This window comes from Agelaius phoeniceus, chromosome 15 (genome assembly GCF_051311805.1).
Source record: "Agelaius phoeniceus isolate bAgePho1 chromosome 15, bAgePho1.hap1, whole genome shotgun sequence".
Lineage (NCBI taxonomy): Eukaryota > Metazoa > Chordata > Aves > Passeriformes > Icteridae > Agelaius > Agelaius phoeniceus.
The window spans coordinates 13,892,386-13,910,709 of record NC_135279.1 but is presented as its reverse complement, the minus strand read 5'-3'; the positions used below and the strand labels follow the sequence as shown (position 1 = coordinate 13,910,709).

The 18,324-nt window shown below is 40.2% G+C and overlaps 1 protein-coding gene across 17 annotated transcripts in view; it reads right to left on the bottom strand.

Moving 5' to 3' along the window:
• Positions 1-18,324, bottom strand: part of TENM2 (teneurin transmembrane protein 2) — an 884,487-nt gene that overhangs the window by 145,907 nt on the left and 720,256 nt on the right. The gene's annotated exons all lie outside the window — the stretch shown is intronic.

Sequence of the window (18,324 nt, the reverse complement as noted above, 5' to 3'; positions counted from 1 at the left end):
CCCAGTGCTATTGTGAGAATTGGGCTGAAAGCCATCCAGTTCCTTCCTTGCCAAAATGGGGCATAACCAAGTTTGTTTGGACTTGCTTTAGTGGGAACGTGGCAGTGCTGGGCTAGGGTTGGACTCAAGGATTTTAGAGACCTTTTCTAACCTTAATGATCCTGTGTGAGCCAAGAATGGTGCTGCACTGCAGGATGGGGAAGGGAAACTTAAATCCCCATAGGAAAATGCAAAGGGGCTGTAAGAAAACCAGAGGAGCTGGTCTGCACCAGTCCTAGCCATGTGTTAGATGGAAATCAAGCCTTAATACTGTATGGAAAATTGGTGTACACTAAAGCAGCCTGAAGTTTTGCCATGAGAAGGCAAGCAGCAGCTCAGCTGTGCCCAGGAAGGCACAAGCACTGCCAGCTGTGGGACACGAGGAGAGCAGAGTCACCAGGGCTGTGTCCAATTGATACAAGACTGAAGTAAGAAACCAGGGGTTAACCCTGCACTTGTAACTCAGGGTTACTCCCTTGCTGCTCAGCCCCTGCCTGGCAGGGCACTGGCACAGTGTGGGTTTCTCTGCACTGCCTGAAGCCCTGCCAAAGCTGCCTATTCCCCAAAAAACGGGAGACACGTGGGCCCTACCACTCCAGAAATGTGACCAAACCCCATCAAATAAACTTGGGAAGCAGTGCAAATGTTCAGCCAATGTAAATATCAATGCAGCAGATGCAAAACATGATTTTAGCAATGGCTCCTGTTACATGTCCTCGTGTTGGGTTCATCAGAAACACTGACAAATGCTGCAGCCAAAAATCTGAACAGTTCTCAGCGGCCCAGGTGCACTGGCACCCTGGAGACTGAGGTGGCAGAAAGTTATGCAATAAAGCATGAAAACCCTGTTTTTCTAGAGGAATCATATGAATTTGCCATTAGTGAGAAGTTTTCTTGGCACAAGCGCTGTGAAGGACAGTGGCTGTGGCAGAGATGCAGAGCCAGCGTGCTGGGGAGGGCAGGGATGGCTGAATGTGGTCCTGCCCCAGACCCTGGGATTGCTCAGGTGCAGAAGCCGCCTCTGCTCCATCACCCTCCTCTGCCAGCTCCCAGCTGCAAGCTACAGCATGCTGCTTACCTTAGCTTGCCTTAAATTCTCCTTGTGGATGGCTGCACTGCACCTCTGTGAGGGCTGATGATTTAGTGGTTGCCCGCTGGTATCAGAGGGAGAAGCATTTTTCCCTTCAGCGCTCGCTTTGTAAATCAATCATTAAATTATGTGCTACTTCATTCACATTTTTGGGGACTATATCTGCCATAAGACACCTGCTGTGGTGACAACTGACAGAATTTATGGAACCTGGGGAGAGGATGAGGAAAGAGAAGAAGGAGGAGGACTCTGACTATCTTTGCACATGCGACCTACTGGCAGAAAGGCTCAGGCAGAGGCACACAAATGCTGTAGATTGAAGCTATTGAATTTTTCAGCAGCACAATTCACTGCATAACTTTGCTGTGGCACCAGAACACAAGCACTTAAAGAGCAATCTTCAAAGCACTAAAATAAAACATACCCAGCTGTGTTTCCATTCATATACATCAACAAGGAAACATGTAATTTTTACACTAATTCCACAGAGAAATCAAATAATAAAAAGCTATCAAGAAACTGAATAAAGTTCTACAAACACTAGCGATCAAGAAAAATAAACCTAGTTTTATTAATCTGCATCAGGGAAACAGAAGTGATTTAAAGCACCTTTGCAATGTCTCTTCAGCTTAATCTGTATCAGGTTTGGAGGAAATCACAATTGTATTGTCAAGATCAAAATAACTCACTTCTTTTCCACAAAAAAACTATTAAAATTTTTAAAAGCAATTTGGGAATGTTGACAGAGTTGTCGACATCACACTCAAACAGGTACTGCTAACACTCACATCTCATTATATTTTATCTTTCTTTTTCAAGTCCTAATTTTTTTTTCCCTGTAGTAACGTACAAATTGCTTTCCTTGGAATCAGAATGAAGATTCCTGCAGATTCTTAAATGAGAAAACACGTTATCATCACTAACAGTAGCACAAACACAAAGCACAACTGCTCCTACACCTGACAGCACTGAAAGGAGGAGTGTGGAGTATTGGCATTGGAAGATAGATGAGTAAACCAAAGGTGGGAAAAAGCAGATTACTGTTCAAGCAGAGTAATTTTGAAAGCTTTACTAGGGGGTTGGGATCTGAAAAGAAAACCAGAGAACAGAAATAACACATGGTTGGTGCTCCTTGTTCTGTGGTCCTTGTTCTGTGAACTTCATCAGGTTGTACAGAAAACAGAGTAAAGCTTTTCCTCTTCCCTTCAGATTGGAGCATTAATGTAAAATATTTTATTATTTTTTCACCTTCTGCCACATTAGGTTACACTTTAACTCTTCTTATTTTTTTAAGTTGACCATTCTACTAATAAAAGACACTGGACTGATGGTCCCAGAACCTGATAATTGGCATTTATTCTCAGAATAGGAATAGCACTGAATGGTTCCTCAAGTTGTCCAGCTTCACTCCTACTCTGAAAAAATTGCTGCTTTCTACTTATAAAGGATATAACTCAGCTAAAACAATAGTAAAAAGTGACTTAACACTGAGTGTGGGCCAAGGGTGTCACACCTGATATTCTGGCAGAAAGAATTCACTGAAAGCCAGGGGCTTTGCTCCGCTCAGCAGAACCAGCTCAGAAGTGAGCAGTGCTGATTTCTACTTCCCCTCTGCTCAGCTCACAGAAGGAAAATGATGCAGTAACAGCTGCACTTCCACAAGAAGCAGAATTCCCCAGAAAACAGCCTGAAGAACAACACCTTGCCCCACCAGACAGTAACTTGGGGTCCTGAAATAAAACTGGATAAACAAGGCTGTGCTTGGAGAGCAAGTCCTGCATCCTGAGAGACCAGAGGAAGATTTTAACTGATTTGTTACCACCCAAGGCTGCAGCCCTCTCCTTGCACAGCTACCTGGGAAAATCAAACAAGCTGGGAACAAGGCAGAGCAGGAGAGTGGGCAAAGAATTCTGACACACAGATCCCCAAACTTCTGCTGACCCTCACTGTGGTGGTGTTTGCAGGGGTCCCAGGACGAGAGAGGAGACGATAATCTGACTCCATGTTTCTGAAAGCTGATTTATTATTTTATGATATATATTATATTAAAAGAAAATGATATACTAAAACTATACTAAAAGAATAGCAGAAAGCATTTCATCAGAAGGTTTGAAAGGAAAGAAGTGGAATGGAATGATAACAAAATCTTGTGACTGACCGAGAGTCTGAGACAGCTGGACTGTGATTGGTCATTAATTAGAAACAACCACATGAGACAAATCAAAGATGCACCTGTTGCATTCCACAGCAGCAGATAATCATTGTTTTCTTTTCCTCTGAGGCTTCTCAGGAGAAAAAAATCCTAAGGAAAGGATTTTTCATAAAATGTGTCTGCAACACCTCACCTTAAGTTTTAACAGAACACCAGAACTCAAAAAGTATATACTGGTGTTCTTCAATAAAATAACTGCAGAGTGTTAACTATTCACAGTAAAGGTGTTGAGATGCTAGCCAGAACAAATGATTTTGCCTACTATGAGGGAAAACCCTGTGAAAACATTGCTCCAAATGTGATGTGAACACGTAGGGTTCTTTGGGGAGTGAGTATAGTGCAGCTCATGTTATCATTCCAGCACTTGGTGAAGAAATCTCTCCATTTTCCCCACACACACAGACCCCTCCTCCTGAGCTGCCTGGAACAGCCAGGAATTGCCTGTCATGCTTTGCTGTCTCAATAGGCACCCATTGTCTATCACGCTTCACCACCTTGGGCTGTCATTTCTTTCTGAAATGCAATGCTCTTCCTTACATTTAGTTCTTATGATACTTTTAAATACCAGAATATAGAGGCTGATACTCCTCAAAAGACACTCAAAACCAGCAGACCTAAGATCCATTTTTTATAGTAATGTAAAATATATACATCACTGAAACTCAGTTTAGCCATCTGGAGTGCAGGAATAATAACATTTCCTTTCCCCACAGTAAAATGCTTCTAAGCTAAATTAGCATTAACTATTATTCATCTCAATTCTGCAAAACAGTGAATCATAACCTTAACTTCAAGCATTATTTTTTTTTAAAAATGACTAAGTAATTTCATTGAGCAGAAAATAAAACTTTTGCCTTTCTTTTCAATTCCTCCAACTATCATTATTTACCAGATGCTAATTTAGCCTATTTACAGAAAAATCAAGTTATTTTTTGGCTCCTCTGTGCTAGAATTAATCAGAAGCAGCATGATACCATGTTTAATTTCAATCACAGCAGCTATCGCTTTACAAATAAATAAAACTTACAAAATTTTTTACCGCTCTTAAATCAGATGCTATTTTTTTTCTTTTCTTAAGGAAAACAAAATTTACAATACTGGCTTCTACACAGAATTTTGTTTAATTATGAGAGCACCACAGAATGTGGGCTTTTGCTCAATAAAATCAAAGGGTATAAATAAAACCGCATTTTCTTAAAAGAAATAGCAATAGCTGGGTCATCAGGACGTCCAGACTGCTAAGAATTAAAACACACATATGGAAATACAATCTGGGGCAGGGGTACAGGAAGGAAAAAAACAATGATTAAGAGAAATCTATCAACCTTAAGGCAAGTGCTATGGAGTGGTACACAGAATTCCTTTTGTAGATCTGGGCCTCCCTTATTTCAGCTTCAGTTGGAAAAGCTGGTTATCCATTTTCTAGCTGGATTTCAGGAGAGGACAGCAGAACTGGCCCCATCTGTTAGTCCTTGGCTGGGAGAGCAGTGCTATTTGTTTTCCTCCATGGCATCCCAGCCTGCAGAGCAGATTGATGGTGCCAGGGAGACACCAGGCAGTGGTGCCAAGGGCAGGCAGGGACAGTCACATCCAGAGCAGGAGGGAGTGACAAATCTGCTCTGTCTCCTGCCTTCCCCACCCCAGCCTCGTGGGAGGCTGATCTGACCTTCAGCCAGGGAACAGAGCACTTGCCTTCAAAGCTTCAGAAGTGTCCAAGAACACTTTCAGCTCGAGTTTCTCTGGTTTTAAACCCATTCTGTCAAGGTGAGAGACTGCTTTTGTCCTAAATATCTTGTGCTTAAAGACCTTCCCTGGTGCCCTCTTTCACAGCAGCCTGCAGAGGGAAGGGTGGCTTTGTGCAGACCCAGTTGATCTGCACATCTGCTGGGAGAGTCTGGATTTAGTGCTCAGTGACCCCAAGCCACACTTCAACTTACCCAAAGCAGCAACAAAGGGTCTGAGGAACACTCTCCTCATAAAAGAGTCCAATTTTATTATTCATTACAAGTATTGGTGGCAATAGAGACTAGACTCCTCCAAATTACTGAATGCTTCAAGATACTGTAAATTTCACAAAAGAAAATAAAACTATTTCCAGTTACTGTCACAGCTATTTTTGTAAACTTCTCCCCTGCTGCAGAAAAGTTTAGACAGACTATGATAATTTTCCCATTCCTGACTTTACTTACATGTGAATTTCTAATAAACTTCAGAACAGTACACAGGGACAATTTTCGAGAATGGGCCTGGGGTAAAACTCCGAAGAAATACATGAAATAAGCCAGCTAAAAAGTAGGGGAAATATGCTCATAGTTTCTGTCAGCTCATTATAATTATATTTACTTTTAGTACATCACAAAATATTATGTGGCTATGGCTTAAGAGCATCTAGTAGCACACAAAAAAAAGCAGGGGAAATAAATCAGTAAAATCTATAGAGAAATCAGTTCAATTTGTACATATTTGTACACAAAAACACAATGAGCAAGCTAGAGACATGTAAAATATAATTCTGTCTACTACAAATTTGGCCTTTTCATAATCTGCAGCCCAAACTCTATTATGATCTTGCCATTTCAATCCAGACCTTTGACTTGCACAAAAAGGCTTTAGGGAAAAACTGCTTATATTTAGAAAAAGCTTTGAAAGGTAAAACTACCATAGAATAACATTATCTTTATCTTAGCAGACCAGTCAGAGAGTTCAAACTGAAATGGCATTTCATGCTCAGCAAGAACGTCTCCATTCGTAAATGGCACGTGGGGCATTTATACAGCTGAAAACCAGGGATTAATGACTGCAGGATTCCCAGTTCTTGAGTTGACAGAGGGGATATTTTCATGGAGGTGACACTCATGGCTTTCAGAGGCCTCCCCAGCCCAGAGCTGGCACTGATAAATCACTAAATTTAGTGACTTAGTAAAGACTGAGCTCACACTGTACCTTGGCGTAAATCACATCTAACAAAGGACACCCCAGCAGAGGAGGCTGGGAAGAAGCCCCACAGTCTTACAGATCCTCCAAGTGAGGAGGAAGCATCTAGGATTGGTGTTTTCCTTCAGCCAAGAAAGGACATGACTGGTTTTAAACTTCCAGCCAAAGGAAACAAAGATTCCCCGTTCCCTTGCACACAATGGCAAACCTTCCCCTTCCCTACCAGTGTCATGGGCCTGAGCACTGGAACTGAGAACAGCTGAGGAGTGACTGCTCAAAAGAGCCAAACTGCCTCCACAGCCATGCTCCTGTCCTCTGGATAAGTTACTCTTTCATCAGAAGATTCTCATGAGCAATGTTACTAAGCCAAAGTCAAAGACTGCATTTCTGCTATCTCCAAACCCCCAAATCTTAACATTTGGTGTTTGAGGCCTGTTTTGCCTTGCAAGAAATTATAAAAATCTTTTGTCTCTGAAAACAGAAAGATTTGGGGTCGCACAATAAAACTGAATTTAAAAAGAAATCACAAATTTTGGCTAGCAGCATTCACACAGATGCTTACTGGTGACCTATTGTGTTCAGTAATTTACCCATGTGTCCAATCCCTGAACACTGAGCTAAGGAAACTGCTTTTTACAGCTATAAAAAATATTGACGATTCCAGAGTCACCACTATACTCAAGAAAAAGCAAGGTGTGCAGTACATGCAGCCATTACCTCTTTTGCAAACTGCTCTGGGATTGTCAGAGTATACAAGTTGTAGCACTCAGCAGAAACTCTTAATGGAGAGCATTTAAAACAAAATCTGCTGAAAGTATGTAAAGGATAGCTTACAGCTGAAAAATGGAAATATGTTAAGAGAATTGTTAAGAGAATTCCTAAGCTTCGGGCCCTGAGCTTTGGTTTGGACTTATCTATTAGCAAAAGCAAAGATCTGTGCTCAGAGTAAGGCTCCATACTCAAAAGGGAACAAATAAGATGGATTTTATGAAGGCAACACAAGGCCTTGCGCTGCCCCATCCCTGGGAAACAATTCATCATCAGGGACCCACACTGCTCCCAGGAAAGGCACCCACTGGGCAAACTGGAAATCCAAGGTCCCAGCAGCAGAGCTGCCAGAGCACATTTGCAGCAAATCCACAACCTGTAGTTTATGCTTCTCCTGTGACACTGGGGCCCTGGAGAAGGAGTTCCAGAATGAACCTAGGGATGCATGGATTGTCCTGGCAGGCTGCTCTGCCTGCTGGGCTGAACCCCTCAGCTGCACTGCACTCAACTCCTCACCTCAAAACTCCACCAGCCTGCTAACACTAGCTACTCAAAGGTCTCCTCCTTCAGACATGAACTGAAATGGTATTCCAAATTCATTGAAATTACAAATTCCAGGAATTCCAAATTCACTGAAACAGTGAATTCTGTACTGAATATTGGCTTCTCAAACCATGGGCAACACAGGAATCTTTACATTGAAATACACAGGCAAAGCAGAGAAAACTCCCACTGCTAAGGTACCTGCTGTACATTTGTTACTCCAGGAGTGCCAAAGCAAAGTTGAGCAAATTGCACTGTGTTTAAAAGCCTTTTTTTGTTCTAGCTGTTTACAGTTTTCTAATGGTAAATATGGGAGAAAAGATGAATGATTTATGACTGCTCAGTGTAAAAAGTCAAACAACATATTAAAACAATGCTTCATAGCATGGGGAAATGGAGTTAGGCAGACCACTTTCATGGTGGCTTTTATAGACAGGAAATGCATAGATTTTTGACAGGGAAAAAAAATCTAAAGATAAAGAGAACGGTGTTAAATGTTGTTAAACCTTTATTTGCCCTAAAGCAAAAAATAAAACTCATTTTGTTAGATATCTAAGAGAAAAAATCTAAAGAGATGAAAACCACGGCTTTTTAACTTAAGTAATTCCCCTTTACAGATATTCTCAGATGAGATTGAGTGAAAGCCTCCACCGAGCTACATCCTGAAAACAAAACTATTTCCAGTCTCTCTGTTAATATGAAAGTGAGCAGTGCTTACCAAGTGACAGAAAAATAGTGGAGGAGCAGGATGGGTCCTGCTGCTTTCCTGAACATCTCTGAACTCCCTGCTCCCAGGGACAGCAGCCCCTTCCCCTCCTTGCTGCAGGTCTAATGGATGGCACATTGCTGCTCAGGCAATTGCCCTGACCCAGTTGTGCAAGGAAATAAAGAGCCCCTGAATTGACTAAGGAATGTCACAAGGACAGAAGAAAAAATTGGCTAAGGGAGCACATTGGCAGCTGGAGGAGCATCCTCAGGTGGTGCTCAAGGAGAATGTACATTTTAATTTGTAGCCCATTTACTGCAATAGGACAGAAGCTTAGGACATGCCATGGAGGACAAGATGGCAATCCAAGCAAAGAAAGGGAAAACAAGTTTTCTGTGTTTCTGAGAACAAATAGCTGTCTCTAGCACCACATCATTGTTTTACTATTACCAGCTAATACAAGAGCAGACTGGAAGTGCAGCTGTGGTCCACAGAATATTTGGCATTTCTGGCCCAAGCATAATCCCTCAAGTAATGAAAAACCTATTTCTATTTCTGCATCCTCGCTACTCTTCATACTAAAGAGGCTGCGTCTGTCTCCCATTTATTGAAGCTTATTCTTCATCTAGACAGCCAGAGCTGGTTTGTATTAGAAATTAGGTTTTAAATCACTATTTTTCTATTATTTGTTTTAGGATTTTCAGGAAGCCTTGAGAGGTGCAGAAAAATTCTGCTGGTTGGAGAAGACTAATACTGCTCATGAACCAAGCACCAAATCCCTAAACACTTGCATAAGAACTTTGATGCTTTTAAGGTTCAGATTCTGGCCATGAAGACAACATGTTAACAGTTAAAGCTACATTAAAATGTATTTTAAAAAAAGTCAAACTACCCCTGCAAGAGTAAGACTAATCAGATCCCTGAGCTTTTCTTAATGAACAGACTCCATTATGGTCTCTCTTTTCTCATGTGGCTGGAGTTTTGCATTTCAGTGACTAATAGATTTGCATGATGTAAAAGGGGGATATGTATGAAGAAAGAAACAACAGGTAAATTAAATTTTTGGCTTAATAAATCAGATGAACCTAAATTGCATCTCTTTTCTCTTGCTGCCCTCTGCTACCTTGTGGCCAGTTTTAACAGGATTCTCTATTTTCAGGTCCCATCCCTGCACCACACTCTTACCAACATGCACAGGTCTCTCCTTGGAAAAGGCTTGGATGCTAAAGGCACAGTAACCCATCACCATGAGCTATGCAGGGCTTGGGTGCTCCATTTCCCAGCTCTGGTAATTTTAGTGTGCCTGTTGTGAAATTGCTTCACTTCTCTTTCAGTCTAAGGTCCTTTTGCATTTTCCACAGACCAGCAAAAATGTCACAAGTTCATATCTACTCTTATATTACCTTGGGATACTCGCTGTGTACTTCTGACATTTTCCTAGCATTCATTAATTTTCTCAGCATATCAAGCACTATTTACCTCTCTTTTAAAGCTTTTAATAACTGAACACAGAAATCCTCTAGTGACAGTACAGTCTGACAGAAAGAGTCTCTTCCTTCTGCAAAAGAAAATATTACCCTTACAACTCCAATGCCAACTGTGAGGAGCAGAACCTGAGGTTGTTGAGAACCCACCTGCCTTGGATTGCACTGGCTCCCCTGGAATTACAGATGGGTTTCATGGCTTCCATATTTAGGAACTTGTAGCAATAAAGATCCAAATTGAGAAATGAAATCTCTTGATGGTTTTGGAGGTGCTGTGAGTACAACTGCACAACTGTAAGTCAGTTTTTTATGTGAAGTTGGGATCCTGAGCAGCAGCAGTGGGTCCCTGGCACTGCTGCAGCCAGCAGGGATGGGGCCCTCTGAGCAGCCCCTGCACCCCCAGCTCACTCCTCCTTGATGAGAGACCTGCAGCCACCTGCACCTTGCAGAATGTGGAAGCCTCTTGCAGGAGAAATAAGTGAATTGGAAGAAGATGCAAATACACAGAAACTACAAAAGAGAGCGGCAGGGATGGTGCACTACACCCAAATTTAAACAAAAGAGCTGTTAACATGCAGGGATGAGCAGCATCTATGGACTGTCTGACCTTTCCAAGAGTCTTGGCTACTCCAGGCTGGCTTCTGCAAGGCAAGTGAGTGCCACAGACACACCTTGTTATCCAGCACGTGGGGAACCTGCTCTGCCACACTGGCTGGCAGCAGCATGTGAAAACATTTTCTATTCTGTGCTTTTCTCAGAAAGTGTTTAGTAAGAAAAATGTTGGAGGAAATCAGCTGATCAACCAACCAGCAAATTAAAATAAAGCTTGGAATGCAATTAACTGCAGCACTGTTATGCATTATGTATAGTACATTTTAAAAATTAAATATGACACAGAGGGATAAATCTGGACACCCCAGAGAAGAAAACAAACTAAACCTAGAGCATATTTACAGTTTTAGGTAAGGTTCTGTTAGATCAACATTAGAGAATGAAATTCCTTTTCCATTCAGGAGCTGCATTAATACAAATGCTTGCCTTTCCTAGTAATTATTTAGTAATAGCCAAGATAAAGACATTAAGAGTGTTTTATAATCACACAGTGGGGTTCAATAATGATTCTCTCATTATCAAATCTGCTCAACATACAAGTCAAAACATGATTTTTCTAACCAACTACATTCTTCACTTTGGCATTGTAATCCAAGCTTCTGATGTCAGAAATGATTATGAGGAATTCAGAGAGAGTTTGCTGACTATAAAGAATGCATCCACCAGTCCAAAAGAGAGCCTCTCCTTCCTATGCACATTGCTCTAATAAATAAAATAATTAAATAAAATGATTTTTGGCCTGCCTCTACCCATTCAAAACAGCCTGTTGGAACCTCCAGGTCATGAAGAAGATCAAGCCACACACAGTCTCTGTCCTTGGGGGTCTTCAGGAGCAGAGAGGACATAAGAGATGACCCATTTGGAGCAGAAGAGACATCCAGAGGTCCCTTCCAACACAAATCATCCTATAACCTTGCAAACCCAAATCTGGAGTGCAAAATTTGTCCTGGGGGTCAGGCAGGTTGTCACAGAGGATGTCATTTTTCCTGTTTATAGCTGCAAGGCTATCTTGTAAGGAATTAATAACAAGGCACAGCATCGCACCAATTTGGTGTATTAGCTGTTCAAACTGTCTGACCTTGGCAAGTCAATGACTTTATTTCTGGACATACAGAATATATATGATGGCTGGGATCTGAGCAGTGACATGAGAAGGCAGGTCAAAGGCTGATGCAACACTACATAAAATTAAACCCTGAATAAGCAAAAACTGAAATAAACCTGGAAACTGTTTCTCAAACAGCTTTTAAATCACTGTGCTCAAGCTTTACTCAATGAGTAAAGTTTTCTGTGATATGTCATTTCTCTTCCAATTTGTTCAACTTCTTTTGCTCCATAAGTTCCCTACTCTATTACCATGTCTTCTTATTTTCACAAACTGAATTTCATTCCAATTCTTTATTTTATCTTCCTTCAAGTTCTTTGAATATTCTTTGAGTATTCTCTTGTCTTTATAGTACCCTTAAGTATTTTTTGTTTGTGGGGTTTTTTTTCTTCATGGCATTCATAATGCTGCTTTAAGAGCTACATTAGCCACACTTAGAAAATCCATGTCAAATCTTTCAAGACTCTATGAGCCCACAGAGCAATAATTCTATTCCTAAAGGCAAATATGTACTGCTATACTTAAATAAATAAAATCCATAAGCTCACTGAGTGCAAAACAACACAGTGAGTCAACAAAGAAACACAGCAACAAATAATCAATATAAATGAATCTATAAATTATCAACTGGTGATCTCAATCTAAATAACTGCTAAGAGAGCAATGCTTCCCTAGGAAGAAATGAGACATTTTACCCTGATATTGAACATTGACTTTTCAGAGAGAATGACCACAGGTTTATTTGATAGGTATCTCTGACTTGGCATTATTTAATCTTCAATATCCCTTATGCTTACCCTTTCCCTGAAAAATGGCCTCAGCTCAGTTTGCTGGGCTGGGTTATAAAGCATGTCTCACTAAAATATCTCAACGTTTTTTCATCATTTCCCCCCCTGGCTTCCTGCAACTCTCATTCTGCATCTACTTATCTCTGCTGTATCTTTGCCCTGACAAAGCTGTGTTCTGGGATTAAATCCTGGACCACTCAGACATTCATAGTATTAGGTATTTGCACTGATGACAGTGAGAATAGGCTCTGTCACACAGCCATCATGAAATCCAGCATATTTTCTAGATTGTGCATGGGAGGATGGCAAGGGCATGTGAAGTACAACCCGTCCTTCACAACTGAGACAAAAGACAAAGCACCTCTGAGGAAGCCATTCCTGCGGCTATGATTAAAAACCCCAAAGTTTCTGTCATATAAATAATGACTGTACTAATAAATTACTAATTGTAAACAGCATCTGTGTAATATCTGGGTTGGCCATTTCTGTCCTGTCACATCACAGTGCTCATTTCCTTGGCACTAACCTTGGCCAAGCAGATGTTTTGAGCAGCCAGGACAGTGAGCACTGGCCAGGCAGTTGTGTTTCTTTACTCAAGTTGAAAGCAATATACTTTAACAGCTCCTGGGGAGCACTACCAGCATGTGTGAAAACACATTTCCTCAGACCCATCCTAGATTGTGCTGTGCAATTTGCATTAACAACCCAAAACGTGCCCTGAAAACACAACTCCAGTGACACATGGAAGAAAACATTCTGTGATCCTCTCTGTCCCCTGCCAAGGCTTCAGAGTGTGCTCAGCCTGGTAGCTGAGCAAGAAAGGTTTTCAAGTGCAGGAGCTAAGCTGAGCACATGGCAGCACTTTGGGAGTCATGGGAACATTGGGCTCACTCCAGTTTGCATTGCTGAGTTTCATGATATGAACATGTCCCACAGACAGAACTGCCCAGGCTGTGAGCCTGCCCCTCCACACTGAAATCCTCCTCCTCTCCTTCTTCCCAAACCTTTGCTAGGCAAAACAGGAGTACTTTGGCTTTTCCTGGAACAGATCTGCAGATCAAGCTTTGCCTTTTGACTCAGGAAAAGCCCAGGAAAACCATACCCAAGGAATTTCATGTCAGAGTGCCCTTTTTGTACCATTAAGCACACAGTGCAGCTGGAGCAGCTTGTCTCCAGGAGAACTGTCCTGGTAGCATAATGAATCTCACACCTTTGGACTGTGGAGCAGGGAAGGGACACCTGCTAGGCTAAAAAGCCACATCTGAATTTCCTGGACACAGGCACCAAAATTCCCAATCCTGGCACCTAATTTTTTATGGAATGAAGCCAGATTGTTTTTCCCAAAACTCCTCAGAGGTAGCATCAGACAAGCTCATTGAGCTACTACCACGCTTTTCTCACTCAGATTGACTGAAAGCAGTCAATAAGAATCACTGAATGTGTGACATTTAAAATATGACAGGCATATTCTAAAATTTAATTATTGCCCCTAACTGACACCTATTTTTAATGCAAATTTAAGAACAGAACCTTCTGTCATCAGCTAATCTTGCAAGATGCAGCATTCCCTGGGTTTGCATTGATTTCAAGTGAATCTGATTGCAGTGATTGGCAGCCAGATGCCCTCTGCCTCTCAGAGGTTCCAGCCATGCATGATTTTCCCTTTTTCAGTCTTGCTTTCCAAAATGTCTAGCAAATTTGATTTCAGTGAAGTCTGGACAAGACAAAGGCTGTAGTTTTCTGACTGCACAAGTAATAAACAAATGCAAGATAAAAAAATCAAATGAAATGGAAGCTCCTGTTTGTAAAGTACAACTCAGAGAGAGAGAGAGAAAAAAAAAATCAATGGTTACATTAGACAGGCACTTCAGGAACTTATTTTGATGAATCCTCATCTATGGAATCAGAGTAAAAAAGACAACCTGGCTTAGGAATGGAAGAACTTACAAACATGAGTGAACAACAAAATTCATCCAAGCACCTACATTGGCAAAAATACTGACTAATTTGTGGGAATAAAATAAGTTGATATCAACACCTGAAGGATAAAATTTTATGTAAACTGTATCATGTACAGATAGTTGAGGCAAAGATGTGACTTGTACTTCCAAGTCAGAAATCCTCCTAGATTTTTTTGTCTGACTCTCACACAAACAAAGGAAAACTTCTGTGGTACAAGTGGAAAAACGACATAAATTAACCATATATCTTACAGTCTCAGAATAACTATTTTTCAGGTTCTTATTTCAAACTCTAAAAGAAGGACATTTTCATTTGCTTAATTAACTGCCAGACCCTTTGGCAATTCAGTCCTTTCTGTGGCACTGAAGTGAATATATTATTTCAAGTTTATGCAGAAACCTGAAATTTATCTTAAACCTCATGTGTCTTTAAGGTCAAATAACAGTGAGGAATAAATGACTAATAATACTTTCATGTGCAACATAGGCACTGAAGGTGTGGTGCAAGCATGCTGCTCTCATGGTCTATGTCATTTTTCTTTAATTTTTCTCATATCTCCTTGCATATGACAGCAGATAAAAATAGCATCAATATCTCTAAGTTTCAGTGTGAGTATCAGGACACTATTTTCAAGTGAAGCATCTTTAAACCCATCACAGCTTTTAATTTCCACAGGAAATAACAGTCCAGGGTTTTGGTTTTTTTTCCCTACAGGAAAGTCTAAATATTTAAATTACCATATTTTTAATGTACTGACATGTTGATGGTCAGATGTTCTTTGATGCTCAAAGATAGATTGGCAGAAATCAGAGCAGCATAGGGGCTTACAAAAATGTGGTATTTATGTTTGGCAGCAATTACTTTGTGAAAAATCCAAGGTGACTCTTTTTACGCTCCTTCTTTCTTCTTTTTTATATTTTTCTCCTCCAACTTTGGCATGAATCAAAAGAGCTAAAAACTAATTTAACATGACAAATGCTTTCATCACTCCCTTAACCTCTGAAGTGAACACTCTGACAAAGACAATATGTGTGGTATATGCTTTCCTTTTGACACTTTATAAATTACTTTCTTGTAACTGGGTTTTACCACCAGCCCAATATCTTCAGCATGTCCTAATTTGAATGGCTGGTTCTACATTCTTCATATGTCACCCCAGGATAATAGGAATAACTCCTGGGCTCTGGGAAATGGCACAGGAGACTCAGAGAGGACTTGGGACAATTTCATTTCCATTCTGCATGCTGGAGTTTACCAGAAGGTTGTGCAATACTAGCAACTGATATTCTGAATTTTGCTCACATCTGGCTATTGATGAAACAGGGAGCAGTGACAAACTTGGCTTTAAATGTGCAGCCAGCCCTCTGTATGCCATGTAATGGAAAAGTTAATTGAAGTGACTTTTTCCCTATTCTCTCCTATTAAAAATAGTACAACAATTGCCCATAGAAAAATCTTAAAGTGCTCTTTCACACACCCCATCTACACTTTTTTTTTCTGTCTAGTCCTTTAACAAGAAGACCAAAAGTCACCTGATTTATTTTCAACCTGGTGAATTTGATCTGTGTTAAAGTTTCTGCAGAAACCCTGCCAGTGTCAAGGAATTCAGACACAGAACAGTTTGTCTGAGAGGGAAAATGTCTGCACACAGAACCCAACCTATTCTGCACAAATGGGTGCCCTAGCACACTGCACCACTGCAGACCTCCAGAATTTTCTCCCAGACATCAGTCAGGGTAATTTGCAGAGGAAGATTTAGAGAATTTCAGATAACAGTGGTACTGACTGGCCTAAAAAGGAAGAGTCTATCTAAATAGCCAGACTTTGACATACTATGATATAAACCATCAATCTATATGTATTTTAAAAGAGAAAATAAAACCTTAAGTTACCTTCTAACAAGGCATATTGCCATTATTTTGACAAATGTTTAACTTAAAATCTCAGCAGTATCTTTATTTAACATCAATTATGTAGTGTGGCAAAAAGTTCCAAAGGTTATTTATGCACTATGAATTTATTTTTAGAGCATTAAACACGCTGCCTTTTCATTTCATTCATTGTATTTTTAGTTGTGTGTTGGAGGAAAGGCAATAGGAATGCCTAATAATTTTAAAAATATTTTTTCTTTTCCATCAGTCATGATTTTTTTTTTTTGTTGCTTCTCTCTTTAAATCACCCTCATTATAATTTTTTTTCATGCCAGCCATAATCTTTTGTAATCTCAAAGCCCCATGTTTAAACCCATGTACATCATTTTTTCAATGACCCACCCATATCAATTCTCCCATCTCTTTTAGGATAAGACAATTCATTTAGAAATCCTGAGGAGTATAAGAACTTCAAAGTACTCTTTGAATATAATTTACCCCATATTTGCCATCACTGCCTTCTGCATTTGGTCCTACAAGAGTCTGGACCAGCACTGACACAGTCACATTCCCACAGATACCCTGACAAACCTAAGGAGCAGAACCATTGGCTGCAGATTTGGATGAATTTTTCCATAATTCTTAGTTAATGTAACCCCACTGATGGAAGCTCTGCTATGGCAGAGAGCAAGAAATTTTCTTTGTGGACGTGTGAGGCAGAAATACAATAGCAGCACCTTCAAAGCCTTTCCTTTTTTCAAATCAGGAGATGATTTAGCACCCTAAGTCACACTCTTGGAGGACAGCAAGGGTTAGTTTATAGCTGATGGTCCTACTCCTGCTCTTTGTCATGTGCAATGAATTGTATGATTTTCTGCTGAGAGTGAAGGAATTAATTTAATAAATGGCCTACCAAAAGCACTTCACTTTTACCTTTCTTTTCTTCTCGTGCATCTAAGGCTACATCACTGCTTTTTTGTTTTTTCTTTTCTCTCTCTTCCATCACTTTAAATGATGATCAAAGTGGATCTATCAAGTTTATTCATAGGATTAATTTCAGCTATTTTCTGGTTGTGACATGTACTTATTCTTTCCTATGTATGGGACGAAGCTTGTCAGGTAACTTCTCATTATTTAAACCTTGAGCTAACACTCTCTCCTAAACCCTGCTTTGTTGTGTTCACTACCAGCTCTATTGTGCTCATCATTCTTTCAGCTGGAAAGAAGACCTCAAAAACTTCTGTCAAAATGGATCAGTTATGTCGTTACTTGAAATGATAGATCATTCATCAATTATTAAGAGTCAATACATTGCCTTACATTCTCTCTTGTCTTAAAAATGAAAGTGTAAAAAGCAATAACCACGTTGCAAAGCTCTGCTTAAGATTACAGCAACCTAAATACCAAGGAAAAACCACATTTCATAATCCATCACTTCAAAGTTATGCACATGATTAAAATGTTCAACTTGCAGTATATCATTTCCCATGTGCATAATCACTCTAACAGGGAGCTGCTGTATGATAACTGTCAACTTCAATGAATTATGTGCTTTCCAATCTTTTCATTTATACACCAAACTAAGCTTGTTATTCTTCTGAGGCTTTCTACAGGGGAAATACAGAAAGATGGGTAGATCTGTAGTACTCAGTGTGCTGGGATGTAGGTCTGGACTAAACAGACAGCAGGGATGGGCAGACAGTTCTCTCCTACTATTGTATAAATTAATCATATATGGAAGCTCATTAGTATGAAAAATGGGGTTTTCTTAGAAAATGGTGTCTATCCTGAAGAGTCAGGTTATATAGGATCAAAAAAAAAAAAAGAAAAAAGAGAGAAAATTCAGCACATCTTTATATAGATCTTTTGAGTGCTATATGTGAGAATAGTTTCAGAGAGGAAATAAATCCCACAAAGAATAGGTCTGGAAAGTATTAACAGAAAATATTGTCAAGCTGCCATAATTCTGCCATTTACTCACAGAGCCTAAAGAGTGTGCAGCACTTCACTGTCATCAGCATATTGTTAAAGGCACTTTAAAAGGTACAAAATACACTGGCAGTTTGCACAGACACCTAAAAAAAGACCTCTACAACAACAGAGAATGAGAGAGACCAAGGGAGGGGGAGGAAGTCAGAAATTAATGAAGTTAATTAAATTAAGAGAGACAAAATCTCAGCAGCATGTTAAAAACATCTCAAAAACCCACA